The 25,776-nt window shown below is 35.4% G+C and overlaps 1 long non-coding RNA gene across 1 annotated transcript in view; it reads right to left on the bottom strand.

Moving 5' to 3' along the window:
- The window catches only part of LOC118540912 (uncharacterized), a 32,115-nt gene extending 14,895 nt beyond the window's left edge, over nt 1–17,220 (bottom strand). The window contains exons 1-2 of the long non-coding RNA XR_013448584.1: nt 17,163–17,220; nt 4,780–4,951 (exon numbers count right to left, since the gene is read on the bottom strand). This is a non-coding gene — a long non-coding RNA (uncharacterized LOC118540912). The remainder of the gene's footprint in view (nt 1–4,779; nt 4,952–17,162) is intronic.
- Nucleotides 17,221–25,776: the final 8,556 nt, after the last annotated feature.

Here is a 25,776-nt window from a genome sequence, read left to right as displayed (position 1 = left end):
AAACCCCTGCCTTCAAGGTGTTTATCTTCTAATGATGCTCAATATCTGCCTCATCTCTTCTGCTCCCTGAGCCCATAGACAATACTCACACCTATGTGCACACACACACGTAGGCATGTGTATACACATACTGGATAGAATGTGGAGAGAACTCTGGGTCATATTGATATTGGCACCTTTAAGTAAAGAAAATCAATGAATTGTATTGATTAATACAAGTTTATGTTTTTCTCCTTATTAATCTAGTCATGAAATTTGCATTACTCCTGTTATTCAACTTCAATAATGGGTTCATTTATATGTAATAGTATTCACTGTGACTAAGAGAGGTAAGAGAATAGTCCTTTTTTTGTCACTTGATGCAATCCTATATATAAAATACATTTAAAATATAACAGGTTAATATTTTGTAACTCTTACTTTTATTTATATTATAAATTCAAATATTTCATTATTCTAGCATAAGAAATTACTTGCAGTTCTTTTGACCCCGTGGTGGGTGATGTTATGTGGATAATACTATCAAAGTATTTCCTGACACATAATAATGAAAAAGTGTGCAAAACACTTGGCTGTTCTGTGGTAGTTATTAATTGCCTTTGTATTACAGTAGTTGGTCCTCTAACTGAAGCTGATTGAGTTAATAACTGAATGTTTGGAATACTGAGTCACAGCTGGCTTTTTCTATGTGTTTGAATTTACCATGGTAACCATGAATTGGTTTTCTTACTGTGTTGTGTATTGCTTTAAATTAAACTGATGGAATTAATAAATGAATAGCAATTATAAAAGCTGTACAGCCAATGTTTCATTATCTTGGTTATTTTTTATTATGCTCACATACAGACCTCTAACTTCCCATTTGCCTATCACTGCCTATTATAGGTTATGCATGTTAAAATCATATGCCTTAATCTATGTACCAATATGGACACCATTTTTACATTTTTCATTACTTTTAATTCTAAAGAGTATTTGAGAAGGCATAGTGTTGAAACTACTACCTGTGTATATTCATATAACGATACTGAGAATTTGAGTAGTTCATTATATTTTCACCATAATTTTTATTACTTTATCTTTTCTTTGAGGGCATAACACATTTATTTTGAAATATCACATCAATTCATTTATTTGGTTTTTTTGTAAAATAGTGGAATCACTCCTGTTTCATAGTCCAGCAAGTAGAGGATTAACTTTTTTATATTATTTGCCCCAGCCTGTCAGTAATAGAAAGAACAAAGTGAAAATTTTCTACTTCATTTACTTCCAGTTTACCTTTAGTAAATTTTTTTTTTCTGTCAGGCACTACAAGAATTATCTCCTGGGATGAAACTTTTTATCGTTTTTGTTTCCTGTTCTAAAACTTTTAACAACTTTCCGTTACCTGTATGATCCCTCCCAGTCTTTGGAGTGAAGTTCAGCTACGTAAACTGACCAATTTTCTGACCTATTTTTTTTTTTTTTAAGTAACCTAATGTAAGTTTTACTTACAGCAAAAATATAAGAAGATATATATTCTAAAAATAACTCTATTATCAATATGAAGGATAAATTGGGGATTAAACTTGAGGCAAGCAAACTGGCTAGGTTCTATTATTGGTTCATGTGAGATAAGAACCTGTGTTTCCAGAAGCAAAATAGAGAAAGCAAACCCCTGTGGGACATGCTTCTTATAATGGTCTTTAACTGTAGGGCATTTTTACATAGTCAAAATTAAGAGGTATCAAATATAATATAGCTAATGAATTTAAGGGAGAAATGACCTTGTGATCACTTCATAGATAGATCTTTTCTGTTCCATGTCAAAAGACCATCTCCATAAACACAAGTCATCTGGCAAATGTACATTAATGATCACAAGAACAGGCAAGAACAACACTTACACACCTTACTACTAAACCAAGAAAAGTTCATTTAGAATCTCACTATGGTATATACTATAGTCAAACTCTATTAGAATTAAGTTTCTGTGGAGTGCCTGGGTGGCTCAGTTGGTTAAGTGTCTGCCTTCAGCTCAGGTCATGATCCTAGGGTTCTGGGACCGAGTCCCACATTGGGCTCCTTGCTCCGCAGGGAGTCTGCTTCTCCCTCTTCCCTCCTCCCACTCGTTCTCTCAATCTCTCTCTCTCTCTCAAAGAAATAAATATAATCTTTAAAAAAAGAACTATTTTTCTGTGTATATATGGGGGAGAAGGAATATATTTATTTATTTATTTATTTTGGTTGCTGTTACTCCATGTGCAAAATTTCAGGTGGGTAATTAAAGAATTGTACTTAAGAAATCATGGTGAAAACTTTATAAATAATTCAATCCATTTAAATTCATTTCAACAGGTGAGTCTTGAGGACCCACTGCATTCAATGCATAAAGAATGATTGATGGAACTGTTTTGACTTGAAAAAGAAGACATCAAGTTGAGGGGGGTGGAGGTGTTATAAGAGCTGACTTACTTCTTGAAAGAAGTATGTGTTCTTTTTTGTACTAGATAATAAATGCAGAAGCAATGAATGAAAGTTGTCCAAAGGCAACTGTCAGCTTAATATTAGAAAGAACTTAACAATTTAGAACTATCTAAAAATGAAATTGGGTGGGGATACTGGGTGGCTCAGTTGGTTAAACATCTGCCTTTGGCTCAGGTCATGATCCCAGGGTCCTGGGATCAAGCCCACATTGGGCTCCCTGTTCATCGGGGAGTCTGCTTCTCTCTCTTCCTCTGCCCACCCTCCTCTCCACACACCCCCCCCTCCCGCCATGCTCATGTTCCCTCTCTCTCTCAATCTCTCTCTCTCTCAAATAAATAAAATCTTGGAAAAATAATAAATTAAAAATAAAAATAAAATGGGTAACAGTGTGCCAAATCTCTGTATAATCAGAGAAGAAATGGTCTCTTTTTTGAGCTACTATAATCTGGATTCACATATTGAGTAGAAGTTTGATTTAAATTATTTCTAGTCTCATTGTATGCATGGTAACATGTAGAGAACAGAAAACTGGGGGCTTGAATATCTGGTCCTGGTATGACATTGACTAGATGATTGAATTAGGTCAGGTAATTCAACTTTGAATTTTAAATTCCTTCATCTCTCTATTAAAGACATTACTTCCTTAACAATAAATTAATGGTATTATATTGATACCTGAGAGAAAAAGAAGGAAAATAATTCAATTGTCTTGAAAAAAATACATCCAATCTGGATGTATCATCTTCTTGATGAATTTTTAGTAGAATACTTGTAATTATAACTGTACTTTTTACAACTAGATGTACTAGCACTCTGTATATGTGACAAGCAGTGGTATTATTACAAAATTATTTTAAGCAATTCATAATTAGGTAATCTAAAGATATTCACTTTTGTACATTCCAATTTCAAAATTCCAGAAGAGTTTCTCATTTTGATAAAATATAGAATAGTTTATTTGACTTTTATGCACATATCCATGTAAATCTTAATTGGATTTATGCCTCAGGGTTCTCGCCAAAGATCAATTAAAAGCATTAACCGTCTGATCTAAGGCTGTCATCTGAGGACCATGAAATTAGCCTTTTCTCAGATCCTTCATTTAATATTTTTTAAAACTACGTTTATCTCTATGGATTTATTTAGTCAAAATGTGTGTGTTATCTCTGCAAAGAACTCAAACCACTTCAACAAAGCAATTTTATATTAAAATTATAATTGTTATTTATAACAGCCATCATGCTTTCTGCTTCTTTGTCCAGTGGAGATGAGATCTTTTAAGAATTTCAGCAATTCCTCTAATCCCAGGCCATTCTCTAGGACTTGAGGGGGTTCATTCCAGAAATAAACAGTATCTGTTACAGTTCATTTCCCTGTTGCTTCTTTAGGGAAATGAATATAACACTTCAATGCCAGAAAAGAAAAAGCTGTGTGGGGGGGGTGGGTAGAAAAACAGCTACATTTTCAAATGTCAGTAGGCCCATATGGCATCTGACCTAGGAACAAATTGTCAGCTAGAATAACTCTCCCCGCCCCAGTCCATCACTGAACACTGACCTCCTGCTGCTCTTGTTGATGTGTAATAAAAAATGCTTTTGTGCTCCCTGAGTGGAATATTTTACATTGAAAATATACTGAATTTCATTCAACCTTAATCATCTAGAGCTACCAAGTGAATACTTTTAGAGTTTGATTGAGGGGAACTGATAATTCCCAGATAAGAGTGATATTTGAGGGCGCCTGGGTGGCTCAGTTGGTTAAGCGACTGCCTTCGGCTCAGGTCATGATCCTGGAGCCCCAGGATCGAGTCCCGCATCGGGCTCCCTGCTCAGCGGGGAGTCTGCTTCTCCCTCTGACCCTTCCCCCTCTCATGCTCTCTCTGTCTCATTCTCTCTCTCAAATAAATAAATAAAAAATCTTTTTTAAAAAAAGAGTGATATTTGAGGCAATTATTTGTTAACTACTTTTACCAATCTCTATCATAATATATAATCTTTGATTTATCCAAAACATATTTCCTCATGTTTGATCACCAAGACTTATAGCTCTGTGTTACTAATCAATAGATAATATTACTACTTCATGTTTGTGTACGTATCTTTATCCATGTGACTTTATATACATTATCCCAATTTATGCCCATTGCAATGTTTTTAGTGACATGACAGGACCTCAAAAGCCTAATTTTTGAGGTCAAGGAACTGAGCCACACAGTTATTAAGTAACTTAGTCAAGGGCAAGCAGTTACTGAATGGCCAGACAAGGACAACAACAGCCAATGGCAAAAGCAACCAATATAAACTGTTTACTTACCATATGTGAAGCACCGGCTGTATATCCTCATTTTTGGTCTTTATCAAGATGTGACAATGAAATGTTGGACCACATATTGCAACTATCAATGGTACTAGGATCAGCTGCTTTTGAATTTGGGTAAATCTTCTAACCAGTTTCATGCCAGAGTTTCTCTACCTGCAATGCCCACCTAGGAAGTAGGAAGGAAAAAATAAGTAAGCTGAAAAAATGGTGAACAATTTTCTGGATAGCAAATAATATAACATTTTATAAATACTATTTTTTTTGTCCTGTAGAAGAAGGATCATAAAACCAAGACTTTTATAAAAGTACCGCCCTTTATTTCTCCACCTCTAGAGTTAGTACAGCTATTTGATGTTCAGTATGGCACAAGATGTGCTGAAAAGAATGGATCCTGATTGTCTTCCCAACTTCCATTGCCTCCTTCTTCTGCCAAGAGTACCCCTGTTAACTTCTAGGGACCTCCCTACTTTGCTGTTGTGCCTTAAGTTGTATTGGGATTGACACAAGAATTGGTGCACACTTTGCCCCAATTTAGATCGCTCAGAATTACAAAGATGAGAGTTTCTGAGACAGTTTTTCTCTTCTCTGGTTGTGTGATGTGCTGCTCTGAGGCCAGGAGCATGAAGGATGCCAGCAGGGGTGAAGCAGAGGTGACAGCCTTGATGGAACTACACCCTCTTTTTGGACTTTTTATTATGCAGGTAATTTTACCTTTTTTTTTTCTTTTTTAGAGCAAATTGGCTTGATTTTGTTCCTTGGTTGCAGATAATAGTAAACTAAGTGATACAGTGGAGAATCCAATTTACAGAGTATTAGCGGATTACTCTGGCAGTGCTAACTTGTATTAGTTGTGATCTTAATTTGCCTGTATAATATAATATGATGTGAGAATCATATATGTACTACATCATAAATTTTCAGTTTGTCTCTTCCATGCTGTACATTCCAAGAAGTTAAAGAACATTTCCATTTGGTTTACTGCCAATTACCCAACATCTACCATAGTTTATGGCACAGAGTAGGTGTTTACTGAATCTTAATAAAAAGAAAGGGGGAAAAATAGAGGAAGGAAAAAAAATAGATTCACCATTGTTCCTAATTCAGAGACAGGGAATAGGTACAGGAGACTAGGTTATTATGAATGCTTTAAAAATAGAATAAAAATTGTACAATGGCTCAAAGAATACCCATCATGATTTTCTTAAATGTTACCATAGAATACATTCTCTTTGAATAAAAATAAAATGTTCATAGGACTTTGAAACAAAATAAAAGTCACTTTAAAAAATCCTAGATAGTCAATCTGGATGCTTAAAATATATACAAGTTTACCCTTTTAGTTTTTCTAATATGTAATAAAGTACAAACAAATTACAAGTGTCACATTCAATATCACAGTTTGTATCGGGTTTACAATGACCTTATTAACAGCTACTTCAGATTTCAAAAACTATCAGAGCAAGCAGGACTATATTCTTAAAATCAGTTTCAATGTTTCAAAGTACTCTAATTTACCTTCTTTCTTTCACAACAAAAGGACACTCAACTCTGTCATCACTTCTCTACTAGTGATCCTTGAAATGATATTCATCTAAATAACTTAGGACAAATACTGCTTTAACTTGATCTACAACAACTCCCTACAAAGAAAAATGAGTGCTTCAAACCCCAATGGTCTGAATATGAACAATTTGTTAACATATATTCAAATCTCCTTATTTTCTCAGTAAATAAGAACCCCTTGGGAATGTCCAGACATTTGCTATGATCCAAGATGTGAACCATTCTTATCCAAATTTACCTCCCTTAACTGTTTTGATTTTTATAGAGCATGCCCACAATTAGACATGGTATTAGTTTTGAGTACATCATGAAATAAAAATATTGGTTTAATGGATACCTGCATAAATGTATATAAATGTTTTCTTGAGATTCACATAAGTTTTAGTAGTTTATCTCTTCTCTACTTGTAATCACAATCAGCTTGGTATCTTAAATAGACTTTCAACATTTTATCTTTCATTTGTTTACAGATTGTTCTGATGAATTAAATATTCATCTTAATCCATTTAGCAGAATGAATATGTAACTTGGTATGTATGTCAGAAACTTGTTACCTTAACATTAAATTTATGTTTAAAACACATTAAATTTCATACAGCCAAGTGTCTCTTAAGCAATAAATAGTTATAAATGATTAATAGTGACTAGCAATCCTCCTTTGGAGGATCCTCCTCCATCAGGTCTTCTTTTGCCAATCAAAGCAGGTATGCACGTGAAGAGGTATACATAGGACTAGATAGTAGGTCTGTGTTATGAAAATATGGCTCTCTGTAATGAAAAGAAAGGTTAACCACAAATATATGGTTAATTCAACACGTACTGAGCTTCTTTTCCATATAAGTTTCCTTTATAACAATACTAGAAACTCTAACATTATATACTTTTAAAATATCTGAAGGTTTCTAGAGGTTTTGGGATGTATAGCACTTAAGAGCAGCACTGATCATATGCTATATAGCAGCACTATCCAGCAGAAATTTCTCCAATAACAGAAATGTCTTGCATTTTCTAGTACTGCAGCCATTAGTCACATATAGATAGCAAGGACATAGAATATAGCTAGTTAGCTGAGGAACTGAATTCATTTAATTTTTATATTAAATTTATATTTAAATAGCCACATGTGACTAGTGGCAACTGCAGTGGACAGTGCATACAGTCAGCAGTTACAGAAAGTCTCAGTCTTTGGAGCCAAACCCCATTCTCGCTCTCCTTCTCACCTTTGTTTTCTACTAACTTTTCCTTTCTCTCTTTCTTACTTTATTGTTCTTCACTCTAAAAATTGCATAGCACAATTTCGTATGTGTTTAGAACTGCTATCCATTGGGTCAGGACAAAGAATAAATTTAAGTCATAAATTTTATTTTTCTGCATTTAAAATCTACTTAGGGAGTCAAAAATCATACACATATGTACACATACACACACTATAATGTGTATATATATATATAGTCATATCAAATTATTTTGTACATAATTAAATTCAGATGATCCATTGGGTCAGGACAAAGAATAAATTTAAGTCATAAATTTTATTTTTCTGCATTTAAAATCTACTTAGGGAGTCAAAAATCATACACATATGCACACATACACACACTATAATGTGTATATATATATATAGTCATATCAAATTATTTTGTACATAATTAAATTCAGATGATCCATTGGGTCAGGACAAAGAATAAATTTAAGTCATAAATTTTATTTTTCTGAGCATTTAAAATCTAGTTAGGGAGTCAAAAATCATACACATATGCACACATACACACACTATAATGTGTATATATATATATAGTCATATCAAATTATTTTGTACATAATTAAATTCAGATGATCCATTGGGTCAGGACAAAGAATAAATTTAAGTCATAAATTTTATTTTTCTGAGCATTTAAAATCTAGTTAGGGAGTCAAAAATCATACACATATGCACACATACACACACTATAATGTGTGTATATATATAGTCATATCAAATTATTTTGTACATAATTAAATTCAGAGGAAGAGAAGATTATTGCAAGCATAATATCTCAGTATGGCTGAAGAATGGAGTATTAAAATGGTTCTTTAAAAATAAATTTGGGAAGGGGAAGATGGCAGCAGAATAGGAGGACCCTAGGCTTGCCTCATTCCATGAATACAATTAGATAATTCTCAAATCATCCTAAATATCCCAGAAATTAACCCAAAGACTGGCAAAACAAACTCCACAACTAAAGGTAGAGAAGGGGCCATACTGAAGAAGGTACAAAGTGCAGAGACATGGTTTACGGGAGAAACAGATCCTGGCTGCTGTGGAGGGGAGAGAGCTGTGGTCATGGAGAAGGGTAAGGGGGGGGAGCACACAAGGAAATGCACAAGAACATTTCCCCATAGCCGTTGGCTTGGAAAGTGAAAGGGGCTGAATTTTTTAAGTTCTTGCAACCATCAGGGCTTAAAGCCTGTAGTTTTAAGTGTCAGTGGGCTGGACTCTGGGAGAGGCCAGAGGCATCAGGCTACTCTTGGAGAAAAGTCAGGCAAACAATCCAGGGACATGCAGCGTGGAAACAATGATCTGAAGAGCACCTTGGGCACATACTGGGGAGATTATTTGCTCTTCTCGGAGGATGTCCCTAAGAGGCAGCATTCATACAGACACCTCTCCGGGAACAAAGGAGCTGGTTGGTGCCATTTCCCTTCTCAGCCCCTCAGCATAAACAGAATCACCTTCAGGAAGCAGTGCAGTGCTGACACAGGCTGCCTAACTTGCTTACATTAAGTCCCACCCTCCTGCACTCCTTGGAACTGCCCTTTTCAGTCACACTTACTTCAGTCCCAGTGTGGTGGGCCACTCCCCCAGAAGACCTGCTCAAACCTCTGCTCACACTGTGTTTCCTGACTCAGGAGTTTTGTGGAGCCTTGGTTCTGGTGGCGGTGGTGACAAGTCATTTCACAAGGATACCAGAGCACACCTAGTTAAAATTCACCACATTCAGGATAGGGAACAAACACTGCCCACAGCAGTCAAGGAGAGCCTCTGCAGATGATTGGCCTGAAGGTACAGCAGCTAGGACGCAACAGCAGAGCACATGTGGCACGCACTCCCTGAAGTGCCAGGCCATGGGCCCCATATGACCTCTTCATCATTTACTTTCAGGAGCAGGAGACATCACTGGCTTTTCTAACAGACAGAAGCAGGCAGAAACTTAGACAAAATGAGAAGACAGAGGAATTTGTCCTCGGCCAAAGTCTAAGTGAAACAGACATAAGATGGAGAATTTAAAGCAATGATAATAAGGATACTCACTGGACTTGAGAAAAGAATGGAAGACATCAGTGAGACCCTTACCAAAGAGACAGAAGAGTTAAAAAAGAATCAATCAGAGATGAAGAGTACAATAAACAAGATTAGAAATACCCTTGATGGAATGAACAGCAGGCTGGAAGAAGCAGAGGAATGAACTGATGATCTAGAAGATAAAGTAATGGAGGGGCACCTGGGTGGCTCAGTCGGTTAAGTATCTGACTCTTGATTTTGGCCCAGGCCATGATCTTGGGGTCGTGAAATCAAGCCCCATGTCAGGCTCCCCACTGAGTGTGGAGCCTGCTTAAGATTCTCTCACTCTCTCTCCCTGTCCCTCCCCCACCTCTCTCTCAAGAAGAAGAAGGAGGAGGAGAAGGAGGGGGAGGGGGGAAGAGAAGAAGAAGGAGAAGAAGGAGAAGAAGATGAAGATAAAGTAATGGAAAACAATGAAGCTGAAGAAAAGAGAGAAAGAAGAATTATGCAAAGTGAGAATAGACTCAGGGAACTCAGTGACTCCATTAAATGTAGTAACATTCATGTTATAGGAGTCCCAGAATATGAAGAGAGAGAGAAAAGGGGACAGAAAACTTATTTGAAGAAATAATAGCTGAAAACTTCCTTAATCTGGGGAAGGAAATAGATATCCAGACCCAGGACATACAGAGAACCCCCAGGAAAATCAGCAGACAGATCCACACCAACACAGGTTACAATTAAACTAGCAAATTATAGTGATAAGGAAACAATCTTAAAAGCAGCAAGACAAAAGAAGACAGTTCCTGGGGTGCCTGGGTGGCTCAGTTGGTTAAGCATCTGACTTTGGCTCAGGTCATAATCTCAGGGTCCTGGGATTGAGCTCCCTGCTCAGTGGGGAGTCTGCTTCTTCCTCCCTCTCCCTCTTCCACCCTGCTCATGCTCTGTCTTTGTCTCTCTCTCTCTCTAAAAATAAATAAATAAAATCTTTAAAAAGCAGCAGCAGCAGCAGCAGAAGAAGAAGAAGACGACAACAGTTACTTACAAGGGAAAGCCCATAAGGCTATCAGCAAATTTTTCAGCAGAAACTCTCCAAGCCAGAAGTACTGGCATGATATATAGTGTTGAGTGGGAAAAATCTGCAGCCAAGAATATTCTATCCAGCCAGACTATCATTCAAAATAGGAGAAATAAAGAGTTTCACAAACAAAAATTAAAGCAGCTCATGACCACTAAACCAGCCCTACAAGAAAAACTAAAGGGGACTTTGTGAGTGGAAAAGAAAGACCAAAAGTGACAGTATGAAGGGAGGAAACACAAAAGCAGTAAAAATTAATATTTCTATAAAAAATAAGTAAAGGAAATCACAAAATAAGAGGATGTAAAATACGACAACATATACCTAAAATGTGGGAAGGAGAGGAGTAAAGAATGGGTTCAAATGTAAATCAACTTAATATAGACTGCTATATGCATAAGATATTACATATAAATCTAATGGTAACTACAAATCAAAACCTACTGATAAATGTGCAAAAAATAAAGAGAAAGAAATCCAAATATATCATTAAAGAAAACAAGCAAACCATGAAAGAAAGATAAGAAAAGATCAGAGACAGTCTCCAAAAACAACCATAAAACAAGTAATAAAATGGCAATAAATACATAACTATTAATAATTATTTGGAATGTAAATGGACTAAATGCTCTAATCAAAAGACAGGGTGTCAGGGGGTGCCTGGGTGGTTCAGTCGTTAAGCGTCTGCCTTTGGCTCAGGTCATGATCCCAGGGTCCTGGGATCGAGCCCCACATCGGGCTCCCTGCTCCGCAGGAAGCTTGCTTCTCTCTCTCCCACTCTCCCTGCTTGTGTTCCCTCTCTTGCTGTGTCTCTCTCTGTCAAATAAATAAATAAAATCTTAAAAAAAAAAAAAAAGACAGGGTGTCAGAATGGATAAAAAAAAAAAAACACAATCCATCTATATGCTGCCTACAAGAGACTCATTTTAGATTGCAAGGCACCTGTAGATTGAAAGTGAGGTAGTAGAGAAACATTTATCATGCAAGTGGTTGTCAAAAGAAAACCAGAGTAGCGATACTTATATTGGACAAACTACACTTTAAAACCAAGACTGTAACAAGAGACAAAAAAGAGCATTATATAATCATAAAGGAGACAATCCAACAAGAAGATGTAACAATTCTAAATATTTATATGCCCTACATGTGAGCACCCAAATATATAAAATAATTAATAACAAACATAAAGGAATTAATCGATAATAATACAATAATAGTAGGGGACTTTAAAACCCCAGTTACAGCAATGGACAAATCATCTAAATAGAAAATCAACAAGGCTTTGAATGACACACTGGATCAGACAGATTTAACAGATATATTCAGATTTAATATATATATTCTGCTAAAACAGCAGAGTACACATTCTTTTCAAGTGTACATGGAACTTTCTCCAGAACAGATCACATATTGGGCCTCAGAATAGTCCTTAACAAATTCAAGAAGATGGAAATCTATACCATGCACCTTCTCTGACCACAATGCTGTATGAAACTAGAAGTCAACCACAAGAAAAAATCAGGAAAGACCACCAATACATGAAGATTAAATAACATGCTACTAAACAATGAATGGGTCAACCAAGAAATAAAAAAAAAACAAAAAAACATGGAAGCAAATGAAAAAGAAAACACAGTGGACCAAAACTTTTGGGATGCAGCAAAAGTGGTTCTAAGAGGGAAGTATACAGCAATACAGGCCTACCTCAAGAAGAAAGAAAATCTCAAATAAACAACCAACTTTACACCTAAAGGAGCTAGAAAAAGAACAAAAAGCAAAACCTAAAGCCAGCAGAAGGAAGGAAATAATACGGGGGACGGGTTAGCCTGGCGATGGGTATTAAAGAGAGCACGTTCTGCATGGAGCACTGGGTGTTATACGCAAACAATGAATCATGGAACACTACATCAAAAACTAATGATGTAATGTATGGTGATTAACATAGCATAATAATAAAAAAATATTCCATTGTATGTATAAAAAAAAAGATTAGAGAAGAAATAAATGATATACAGACTAAAACCACAACAAAACAAAAAACATAGAACAGATCAATGAAACCAGGAACTGGTTCTTTGAAAAAATTAATAAAATTGGTAAACCATTAGCCAGACTTATTAAAAAGAAAACAGAAAGGACCCAAATAAATAAAATCACAAATGAGGGTGGAGAAATAACAATGAACACCACAGAAATACAAACAATTATAAAAGAATATTATGAAAAACTATATGCAAACAACGAATCATGGGACACTACATCAAAAAGTAATGATGTAATGTATGGTGATTAACATAACATAATACAAAAAAATAAAGCAAAGATGAATCAAAAAAAAAAAAAACTATATGCCAACAAATTGGACAACCTACAAAAAATGGATGAATTCCTAGAAACATATAAATTACCAAAACTGAAACAAAAAGAAATAATTTGAATAGACCAATAAATCAGCAAAGAAATGGAATCAGTAATCAAAAAACTCCCAACAAACAAAACCAGATGGCTTCATAGGCAAATACAACACACTTAAAGAAGAGTTGGTACCTATTTTCTCAAAATGTTCCAAAAAATAGAAATGGAAGGAAAACTTGCAAATTCATTCTATGAGGTCAGCATTACTCTGATACCAAAACCAGATAAACCTCCACAAAAAAAAGAGAACTATAGGCCAGTATCTCTGAAGAACATAGATGCAAAAATCCTCAACAAAATAGTAGCAAATTGAGTACAACAACACATTAAAAAAATCATTCACTGGGGCACCTGTGTGGCTCAGTGTGTTAAGCGGCTGCCTTCAGCTCAGGTCATGATCTCAGGGTTCGGGGATCAAGTCCTGCATCAGGCTCCCTGCTCAGAGGGGAGCCTGCTTCTCCCCCTCCCTCTGCGTGCCACTCCCCCTGCTTGTGCTCTGTCTCTCTCTGTCAAATAAATAAATAAATCTTTAAAAAAAAAATCATTCACCACAATCAAGTGGGATTCATTCCTGGGCTGCGAGGGTAGTTCAATATTCACAAATCAATCATTGTGATATAGCACAGTAATAAGAGAAAGGATAAGAACCATATAATCATTTCAATAGATGCAGAAAATGCATTTGACAAAGGACAACATCCATTTACAATAAAAACCTTCAACAAAGTAGGTTTAGAGGGAATATACCTCAACATAATAAAGGCCATATATGAAAAAACCCACAGCTAACATCATCCTAAATGGGTAAAATGGGTTAAAGGGGGTAAAAAAGTAAATAAAAAAGTAAAAACTGAGAGCTTTTCCCCTAAGGTCAGGAACAAGACAGTGCACTCTCATCATTTTTATTCAACATAGCACTGGAAGTCCTGGTCACAGCAATCAGACAACAAAAAGAAATAAAAGGCATCCAAATCAGCAAGGAAAAAGTAAAACTTTCACTGTTTGCAGATGGCAAGATACCATATATAGAAAATCTGAAATACTCCACCAAAAAACTGCTAGAACTGATAAACGAATTCAGTAATGTCGCAGGATACAAAATCAATGTACAGAAATCTGTTGCATTTCTATGCACCAATAATGAAGCAGCAGAAAGAAAAATTAAGGAATCAATCTCATTTACAATTGTACCCAAAACATAGGAATAAACTTAACCAAAAAGGTGAAGGACCTGTACTCCAAAAAGTATAAAACACTGATGAAAAAATTGAAGATGACATAAAGAAACAGAAAGGCATTCCATGCTCATGGATTGGAAGAACAAATACTGTTAAAATCTCAATACTACCCAAAGCAGTCCATACATTTAATGCAATCCCTACCAAAATACCAACAGCATTTTTCACAGAGCTAGAACAAACAAACCCAAAATTTTTATGGAACCACAAAAGACCTCGAATAGCCAAAGCAATCATAAAAAAGAAAAGAAAAGCTGGAGGCATTAAAATTCCAGACTTCAAGTTGTATTACAATGCTGTGGTAATCAAAACAGTATGGTACTGGCACAAAGATAGACACATAGATCAATAGAACAGAATAGAAAACTCAGAAATAAAGCCACAAGTATATGGTTAATTAATCTTTGACAAAGCAGGAAAGAATATCAAATGGGAAAAGGACAGTCTCTTCAACAAATGGTGTTTGGAAAACTGGACAGCAACATGCAAAAGAATGAAATTGGATCATTGTTTTCCCTATACACAGAAATAAACTCAAAATGGATTAAAGACCTAAATATGAGGCCTGAAACCATAAAAGTCCTTAAAGACAACACAGGCAGTAATTTCTCTGACATTGGCCATAACTTTTTTCTAGATAGGCCTCCTGAGGCAAGGGAAACAAAAGCAAAAATAAACTATTGGGACTACATCAAAATAAAAAGCTTCTACACAGCAAAGGAAACAATCAACAAAACTAAAAGACAACCTATGGAATGGGAGAAGATATTTGCAAATGACATATCAGATAAAGGGCTAGTATCCAAAATATGTAAAGAACTTATACAAGTCAACACCCAAAAACCAAATGTTCCAATTAAAAACTGGGCAGAAGATATAGACATTTTTCCCAAGAAGACATACAGATGGCCAACAGACACATGAAAAAACACTAAAAATCACTGATTATCAGGGAAATGCAAATCAAAACTACAATGAGCTATCACCTCACACCTGTCAGAATGACTAAAATCAACAACACAAGAAACAACAGGTGTTGGCGAGGATGTGGGAGATAGGGGAACCCTCTTGTACTATTGGTAAGAATGCAAACTGGCAGAGCCACTGTGAAAAACAGTATGGAGTTTCCTCAGAAAGTTAAAAATAGAACTACCCTACTATCCAGCAATGGCACTACTAGGTATTTACCCAAAGAATACAAAAATACTAATTCAAAGGGATATGTGCCCCCCTGTGTTTATTGTAGCATTACTTACAATGGCCAAGATATGGAAGCAGCCCAAGTATCTATCAACTGATGAATGGATAAGGAAGACATGGTATATTTATACAATGGAATATTATTCAACCATAAAAAAGAATGAAATCTTGCCATTTACAACAACATGGATGGGAGCTAGAGAGTATGATGCTAAGCGAAATAAGTCAGTCAGAAAAAGCAAATACCATATGATGTCACTCACATGTGGAATTTAATAAATGAAACAAATGAGCAAAGGGGAAAAAGAGAGAGGAAGAGGCAAACCAAGAAAAAGACTCTTAACCATAGAGAACAAACTGATGGTTACCAGAAGGGAAGGGGGTGGGAGGATGGGTGAAATAGGTGTCGGGGATTAAGGAGTGCACTTGTTGTGATGTTGCATGGAAGTGTTGAATCACTATATTGTACATCTGAAACGAATATTACACTATATGTTAATTAACTGGATTTAAATAAAAACTTAAAGAATAAGTTTAGAAAAGTATTCAGGGAATATATCACAGAAGACCTCATAATGATGACTTTTTTCCATTAGACACTAGAAAAACATTCAAGGGTTTCAAGCTGGATTGTAATAGGATTAGTTGTTTGTTTTTTTAATTATTCTGGAAGTATGGATCTGCATTATAATAAGATAGTGTACTTCAATTGTCTCTACATTTGTGTTATAATTATCTATGTATATGTCTGTATCATCAGCTATAATCCAGATTGTTGAGGGAAGAAATTAACATATTTATTTTAGCAATTAAAATACCTGCCATGATGTCAGGTATTTATAGTAAGTACTTATAGTAAGTACTCCTACACTATTATAGATTATTTCTTGAATGTATCCATCATATCCAAAACTACAAATATGTCTATGTAATCCTCAAATAGTTTTAAAAGATGCTAAGATTAAAACTCTAGGTTTTTTTTCCTTTTATATAGTAGGAATTAGTATGCAAATTTCTTTTTCTGCATTAAATATGTTATCCTTTTTTCAGCAGCTATAGAGTGAGTTTTTAAACTTGAGGTACAAAAAAAGAGATTACAATCTAAGTTTACTATTCATAGGGGGTGGTCTTCCTCCTAACACTATTCTTCGCGTTCCACATCACAGGGGCAGTAGAATGTGTTAATCTCTTTTGCCTAGATATTAGGAACTTAAAGATTCCTTTTGACAAAAAAAAAAAAAAAAAATAGACAATGGATATATACAATTTAGGGTAAGCTAGACCAAGAGAAGCTGAGAAGGTCAGAAAAAACAGAACGAGGATGTGCCTTCTAAAATCATTATCCTTTCAGCCAAGCAGCAGACAACAGAGTATAACTGAGCAGAGATATTCAACATGTCTTTTTTGGCCATCTAAAAGATATCATTCACATGAACAACATGCTGCCTCCAGTAATGGTTACTTATTCTCCCAGTTTTTACAGAAATTTCTGTGTTAACTGAAATGACTCCCTCGCTTTTTTCCCAGTGAGCCTTAGCACCACAGGAAGACCGACAAACCTCAGCCCTTAATTAGCCACATAAGCAAAAAGTAGCTACACAGAACAACATAAGGAAAATACCTGGTTAGCTTAGAACAGCAGAAAAATGGAGCCTCAAAGAATCCAATTCAGAGATGCCAGGTGAGTTGATTTTAAAAAAAAGAAATAGGGGTTTTCATGGCTAAATAGAGATAAATTATCTCTCAACAGCAGGTGGTGCAATGCACAAAACATACAAAATATAATTGTTTCTAAAGTATGTTTCCTATCCTTTAATTATAATGTGTTAGAATTACTTAAAATCATGTGTATAAAATGCATAAAGAACAATTCATGATACTTGCCCTAAGTGAAATTTTAGTCCGAAAATCGGGTCAGATACACAAACCTTAATCATTAATGTGATAATTTAAGATGTGGTAATAGAGTTATATCCAGGATTCACTGAAGGCTGTAGAGGGAGTTTATTATCTAAATGCCTCTAGGCAGGAAGGTTAGTGGGGAGGGCGTCAGGGAAAAAGGAGTGTGTTAGTTGTTTGATGGATGAATAATGATGTTCAAGTGATCAAGGGGAGAGAGTACCTCAGAGCAAACTGCATTAAAGCATAAGAGTATATAAACCTTGAGAAGTGTCTGGGGAACTCCAAGTAGATTCATCCAGCTAAGCTATAAGGTATTATCATAGAGGGAAGAACATGAACTTTGAAGTCAAACGAGCCCATATCTCTGACCCATCACTAAGTAGTTGAGTGATTTTGAACATACTAAATAACTTATCTGAGTCATTTGTTAGAAAGAGAGAATAATATTTACTTTACAGGGATTCTGTGAATAGTAAACAAAACAGGCATCTAAAATACCTTTCCAGTATCTGGGTAATAGGATCCTCCTCCTCAACATCACCTTCAGAAGGAGCAGTAGGGTCCTGGAAGCCTTAAACTGACTGTATATGCATCAACAGCACAGAAATACAATTATAAGAGAATATTATGGAAAACTATATGCCAACAAATTGGACAACCTGGAAGAAATGGATAAATTCCTAGAAGTGTATAAACTACCAAAACTGTAACAGGAAGAAATAGAAAACTTGAACAGACCAAAAACCAGCAAAGAAATTGAATCAGTAATCATAAAACTCCCAACAAACAAAAGTCCAAAACCAGATGCTTCACAGACGAATTCTACCAAACATTTAAGGAAGAGTTAATACCTATTCTTCTCAAACTATTCCAAAAAAATTGAAATGGAAGGAAAACCTACAAATTCATTCTGAGGCCAGCATTACCTTGATACCAAAACCAGGCAGAGAGTCCAGTAAAAAAGAGAACTACAGGCCAATATCCCTGATGCACATGGATGCAAAACTTCTCAATAAAATACTAGCAAATCCAATCCAACAGTACATCAAAAGAATCATTCACCAAGATCAAGTGGGATTCATTCCTAGGCTGCAAGTGTGGTTCAATATTCGCAAATCAATCAACGTGATATAACACATTAACAAAAGAAAGGCTAAGAACCATATGATCCTTTCAAGAGATGCTGACTGTACATGTAGATATATTTTAAGACTGAGAGCCGAGGAAAATGAAACCGGTTTCATGTTTTAGGAAAATCACTGTGATGGCATCATGGAGGATGGGAAGAGCTATGCCTGGAAACAAGGAAAACAGCAAGAGGACGGTGGCACGAGCCCTGGAAGCATGAGTCCAGAACTGAGACACCAAATGTTGAGATGGAGAGAGGGGTTGTTACCATGTTTACTTCTCCCCGCTTTTCTTTTTCCATGCAAAGCCTCAGCAGTTTGAAAACTTCAAATACAAAGTCTCCATCGCGGTTGCTGTGGTTACAATGTGAAAGAAAGAAAGAAAAAAAAAAAAAACCCAAAACACTGTGTATCTTTTCTTCTTGCCACATTCTTAAAACAGTACTTTTATCACACTGTATTTCAGAATATTGTGTTATAGCTAATCTTTGGCCAAGAAAGTTTTCTGTTCTGGCTTTCAAAGTAAATATAAGAGAAAGCCTGTCACTCAAAACTTACCCATTGACTTATCCAAGGTATTTAAGATTCTGTACATAACGCCTGAAAAAAAGGTGGAGAGTCATGTAGCAGTGGATAAGAAGCAGTCAATAAAAATATGAATTTGCTGCTGGGCACTGTCATTCTCACTCAGAGAACTACAACTACATAAATTCTCTATCATTACCAGTGCTGTTTCTTGTCAAGGAGGGTTAGTTTCCACCAAGTAAGCCGTATAAGATAGACTCTGCAGGAAACTCATCCCTATCTTCCTCTAAAGCTGCTGTAAGCTTTAGTTTGATCCTTCTAATTACTGTTTGAAGTTCATAGCGTTTTTTGCTAACATATTCCTACTCAATGGGACGCAAGAGCTAAAATCAACACATTGTCATATGACATTGACCTGGCCTGTTTTTTACGGTCTTTGCTCTCAAAATGCTTATATCCTTATAGCAGGGCAGACTGTTAATAGCTGAGTGCAAATCTAGTATACAAGATATAGAATATGTATATAGTATATAATAATTGGATGTATATGTAGTAGACAAGGGTAGTTATGTCCCTGCTACCTGGGTACTCTCCAAAGCAATGTATATACATTCCAGAGCTGATTGTTTACCTCAGATGGATGCTTAGTTATTTTCATAGTGTTTCCTGTAATACTAGGAAAAACATAATAAGCTCTGTTTTTATGGTGCTTTCTATTTCACAAAGTTCTTTCTTGTTCATTCATTCGTTCCATGAATAAATATTTATTGGCCCTTTATTATACAACATATGGTATTCTTGGGATATGGCAATGAACACAGCAGACCAGGATCCTATCCTGTTGGAGCCTATATTCTCATTTTCCTTGGGGAAGTAAATGATGCAGTGTATAACATGGTGATGAATGCAACCAAAATAAATCAAGTAGAGGAAGGAGATAAGAAGTGCTGAGATTTGCATTTTAAAGAGTGAGGTCAGGGAACAAAGATGTAAAGGAGAAAAAGGAGCAAGTTATGCTGATATCTAAAGAAAAAGTATTCTAGGAAATGGAAACAAGATTACAAGGTCTCAGGAAGCAACAGGCTAGAGATACTCTCTAAACTGCAAGGAAGCCAGTAGCTGGAGACAAGTAGGGAAAAAGGAAGAGTAGTTGCAAAGAAAGCCTAGGGGTGCCTGGATGGCTCAGTCAGTTGAGCATCAGACTCAATTTCAGCTCAGGTCATGATCTCAGGGAGATGGACCCTGAATCAGGCTCCGCATTCAGCAGGGGAGTCCGCTTGAAATTCTCTCTCTCCCTCTTCCCCTACCCCTCACCCTGCTCTCTCTCTCAAATAAATAAATAAAATCTTTTTTAAAAAGGAAGTCTAAAAAATTAATGACAGACCAGATTATGTAGGGCTTGAAGACCATTTTAGGGACTTTATTTTTTACTTTGAGTGATAGGGAGTCATGGGAGGGAACACAGCAGATCAAAACCACAATCTGATTTACAGTTTTAAAAAGCTTACGGTATTTCTGGATTGAAGGAAACAGAGGATAAGAGTAGGAAGAGAGACCACTCAGGAGAGGAAATCCAGGAGAGAAAAATGGTGGCTTGGACTAGAATAATAGCAGCAGAAGTGATGATATGTCTATTTTGGCTATTTTTAAAGTGGGAGTTGAAAGGATTTCCAATAAATTGGATGTATCATTGGTGACTTCAAGGTTTGGGGCCTGAATGACTGGATGGATGCTGTGGCCATTAACTGAGATGAGGAATACGCTGGATAAAGGAGTTGTGGGAGGGGAGATTAGGAGCTCAATTTTGGCCTGGTTAATTTTAAGACATATATTAAATACCCAGCTAGAGATGTCCAGAAGGCAGTTGAATATATATGAATCTAGAGAGTTCAGGAGGGAGTACAGACTAGAAAGAATAAACTTGGGAATCATCAGCATATAAACTGTATTTAAAACCATGTCACTGGGTGTGGACACCAAGAGGTTAGGTGGATGGAGCAGAGGCCCAAAAGCTGAGCTTGGAAGCACTCCAAAATTCAGGAATTGAGATGAGAAGGAACAGCACAAGATATTAAGAAGCAGCCTATAACATAGGAAAGAAGGCATGAGAACTTGGTGTATTTCCAGAAGAAAAAGAAATCAACTGTGACAAGACAAAGATTGAGCATTGACTTTTGGATTTAGCAATGTGGGTATCATTGCAGATATGACAAGAGTGGTTTCTGTGGAGGGGATGCAAACCTTAGTGTAGTGAGTTTAAAAAAAAAAAGGAGAGTAATAGAGTATTTTAACTATGTCTCCTTCAAGGGGTGTGGCTCTAAAGAGGAGCAGAGAAAGAGGGAAGTTGTAGGAATGAAAATGGAGTAGAGAACGGGCTTAGTTAAAATGGAAAAAATAACATGTTTATGTGCAGATACATTATCTTGTTAAATAATTCTAACAACCATGTGGGGTAGATAGTATTTGCTCCTATTTCACAGAGAAGAAAAGACAGTGAGAGAAAGAGAGAGAGAGAGAGAGACTGAATCAGATTATGAACTTGCCCAAGTCTTGCCATTGAATACTGCCAGATCCTTGGAACTCCCAAGCCTCTACTCACTTGCTACACCAGGGAGTCTTTCCCTGTGAGAAGAGAAGAAGGGATTCTTATCCCTGTGGTGAAAGACCAGGGACCACCAGTATATAAGGGACCATTACTTATCTAATCATAAGCTCACCATTTATATTATTATTGATGTATATATTTCATTTCTAGAACCGACTTGCATACCCATAATTCTCTTTTAATACAGTACCAGGCACAAAACATTGCTTGTATTTATTGCTCATGATAGTTACTGTTTGTGACTCTGAAATAGAAAAAAATAATAATTATGTCAATTTAGAGAAACAATTGCTTGCTACTTTATAGAAACAGAAGCAGCGAATAAAGGGGAAACTAGTTCTGTCATATCTTGCATAGTAAGGTGATATATTGTAAACTCCTGAACATTTTTATTTTTAACGTTCTTTTACTTAAATCTTTTATTTTACTTTAATGAGTTATATCCCTTTTAGGAATTAATATGAGCACATGCTATTTAGAAATACTAAAGTTCATATTCTTTAACAAAATGGAACAATAAAATTTTAGTTATTAAGATACAAATCTTTGTATGCTATAAATGTCCCATAATTTTGTCTATTCTTACTTATAAGAGAAATTATTCTTCATATTTTGCTTTCCTTGGTACAAATTAGCCAGCACATATTTATTTTGGTGTGATGATATCTATAGGTCTTAAATAAGTATGCAGGGAAAGAAAAATAATACTATAGCTAGAATATATTTTTGTTCTCACTACAGATTTCTAATGCTTTATTTGCCCCTTTAAAAGCTAAATATATTGTTATGGTATTTATCTGAAAACTAATTAATTCATTTTTTTTCTGCCAACATCATCAAATTAGACTACCCTGCTGGTGGGGAGTGTGGAATACCAAAAGAAAATCATTTTGAGATGGTTTAAATTCATACTTGTGAAAATTAATGACTGTGAGAGGAGAAAAACATGCTTCCAGCAAAGAAGCGAACACAGAGATAATTAGAGTGCATTCAATAATATAAAACTAATATTTTATGACTCATATTCATGTTCTTCCATCTGATGATCATTTCAAAGCTTGGTAAAGGATATGTTACCAATTAGTTTCTTTGAAAAGTACATCCAACTGAAAAGAAGCTATCAAACAACTGAAAAAAGTTATAGGAGACATAGAAAATGCTCAGGTAATAATGTGTATTTTTTTATGATATAAATAAAATTTCTTTTGATCGCAAAGATCACATGTCAAAATACAGTCAGTCCTGTGTTTACGTACTCTATGCATAACTAAAACGCTTAGAAAAAATAATTATTTCTCACTTCTCTTTTGACCATAAGAATGATGCATATATGAATATAAGAATATATTTAATTTTGTCTTCTTTTTAGCTTTTGACTGCCTTCACCTGCTACCATATTGAAACCTCTTGATTTAAATAATACACATGAAATGATATAAAGGCAAAGCTAAATACTACCTCGCCCATGCACTCATTTCTCTTCCCACGGTACTGTGAGACAACCACTGTTAAATATTTTCATGTGCTAATATTCTCACACTTTTTTTTTCTTTGGAGTCAGTAAATATAAACCTGACTCTTTCTTTTGTACCTCTGCTATCTCTAATGCACATATATATTTATACACATACATACAATGTTACATAAATGTGATCATATATACAATTTGGTGCTATTTTCTTTTATGTCGTTGTTCTTCCTTATTGCTTCTCTCCATTCCATGCCTCCAGATCTCCTCTTCACCAGAATCCTAACCAGAAGCCATAGGTGATGTGTCTAAATCATCTGAGTGTAAAAATCTGTATGTGCCATATGCTTAGAACCATAGACACATAGTGAACTTGCATAGGATATCTCACATGATTTCTAAGAGTATACTCAAAATAATGATCACACCCTTCTGTGTGTTTTCTTCTCTCAACAGTAGCTTGTGAATGTTTGTAGGTCACGCCAGGTCATCTGAGTCAGCTTCATTCTTTTAAAAGGCTATGCAATATTTTACATCATAAATACTCCATTATTTATTCAACCAAACTTGCATAATTCTACTTTTATAGCATAGTAGAAGCATGTTCATTTTTAAAAGATTTTGAGATACTGATTTAGTAAAGCATTTGCCCAGGTGCTCAGGTTTGAATACTTTTTTCCCTTGTCAAGGAGGACATTCAGTCATCAGGCCTGGACCCAGCCTTGGAGTGAAAGGAAAGGGACTGTATGAAATTGTAAAAGTAAATAAAACATTTTCAGATAAATCAGAATTGACTGTGATCAAACTTCATCTCCAAAATCTTATGACCCAATTCAAAATAAGACTGATGTAAAATGAAAAAAAAAATGTCAGCCTAGAATCCACTTGAAAAAATTCAAATAGCTATTTAGATTTTTTAGTCTCTCAGTTTCTCAGAAGGCACCAAAATATGCTTTTTGAAATTCCTCTTTTCCCCATTTTAAATTCTGTGCTCATTTGCACTTAACTTTTAAAATACTATCACATTAATTGAGGAAATTGAGCATGTAGGTATATCTGAGTCCATTAAAATGAAGAGTTAATAAGATTCCAATCATTTTATTCATTGCTGAAGTAATAATTTTGATGTAAAATTATATAATCCAGTTTTAACAAAATTTCAAAGGAACTTGTTTGTGGTTTACCAAATTAAAAGTGTGTGTGTAGAGCATGAAAGAGAAGTTAAGTTGTCATATTTTATAATTCTGTCCCTGCCATTTACCATCTGAATAAATTTAAGCAAAGCATTTTTCCTCCATGCAGAAGTTGAATAAACTCCACTCAGTTGTCAGAGTAAATGGGGTAATATATGTGGATCTGCTTCATATATCTACAGATAGTAAATAAAGAAGTGTTATAAAGTAATCATTTCAGAAAGGACATCAACAACTATTAATCATTCATCCCTTCATTTAAAAAATGCATCCCTAATATTTCTAGGTACCATAAGTGGGACTAGAAGTAGGAAAGAGAGCGGACCAAACAATAATGAATAAAGCAAAGAGCCTCCCCTTCAAGGCCCTTTGCATCACATGTGTATATAAAATGTCATAGAAAATTAAATATGTTATCATGTCAATTTGCCAATTCAGCTTTACCTTATTCTGTATACTAGTCAGTCACCACATTCCTCTAGTGATAAGGGACTACTAAGAGGCCACATCCAATGTAGTGTGTGTTTATGTATTATATACAGGAAGAGTGGGATTCAGTCAGAGGGAATAAAATAAAAGCTCTAAACACAAGGATAATTTACTTAAGTTCTTTCAGTCTCTTTCTTTAAACATAAAAATGGGGAAAATATCACCTTTCTTACAGTGATATTTGAAGAATAAAATTAAAAGACACAGTGCCTATCTATTGTTTATCATATGTATGTATGTATGTATGTATGTATGTATCTATCTATCTATCCATTCATCCATCCATCCAATCATCCATGCCATATAATGAAAAATGAATGCTAGGTCAGTCTTCTATGTCTAAATATCTCTTTAATTCTCACTGTATAATAAAGGATAGCATTTAATAAAATGAACATATAAAGGGGAGGCCTATGCTGGATTACTTGATAGACAAACTAACCAGATATTTTAGTCACTAATAAAGGCATGAAATTTTTTTTTAATGTAATTTTTTTAAAAAGTGCCAAAGTTCTTTCTTGTTCATGGAAATGAGACAGACTTTAGTTGGATTTTCTTACACATGTTTTTATGATTTGGTATTGTTAGATGCTATAATCTTTTCAGATTTTAGGGTGTCTAAGTGACTCAATCTGGCCCTAGGCAAAGACTGTTTATTTTATGCTATAGAAAAGAACTACTTCCTACTCTAATCTCCAAATGCTAGGTAGATATATGAATGGAAATATTTTATAGGCTTGAATTTTATTGAAAGCTTTAGTTTAAATGTTTAACCACTGCCTCCCTGGTCAGAGGAAAAGCCTTGCTTGGAAAATATTTGCTGATTTTTATTCCCACCGTGGCTGATTTCAAGATGCCGATATGATGCCACTGAACACAGAGTTGGGTCAGGAATAGATACTAAGAGCAAGCTATCATGAATTGGT

The sequence above is a fragment of the Halichoerus grypus genome, chromosome 6 (assembly GCF_964656455.1).
Source record: "Halichoerus grypus chromosome 6, mHalGry1.hap1.1, whole genome shotgun sequence".
In the NCBI taxonomy this organism is placed as follows: Eukaryota; Metazoa; Chordata; class Mammalia; order Carnivora; family Phocidae; genus Halichoerus; species Halichoerus grypus.
Note: the sequence above shows the minus strand (reverse complement) of the source record. Positions and strands in the feature narration are given on the sequence as shown.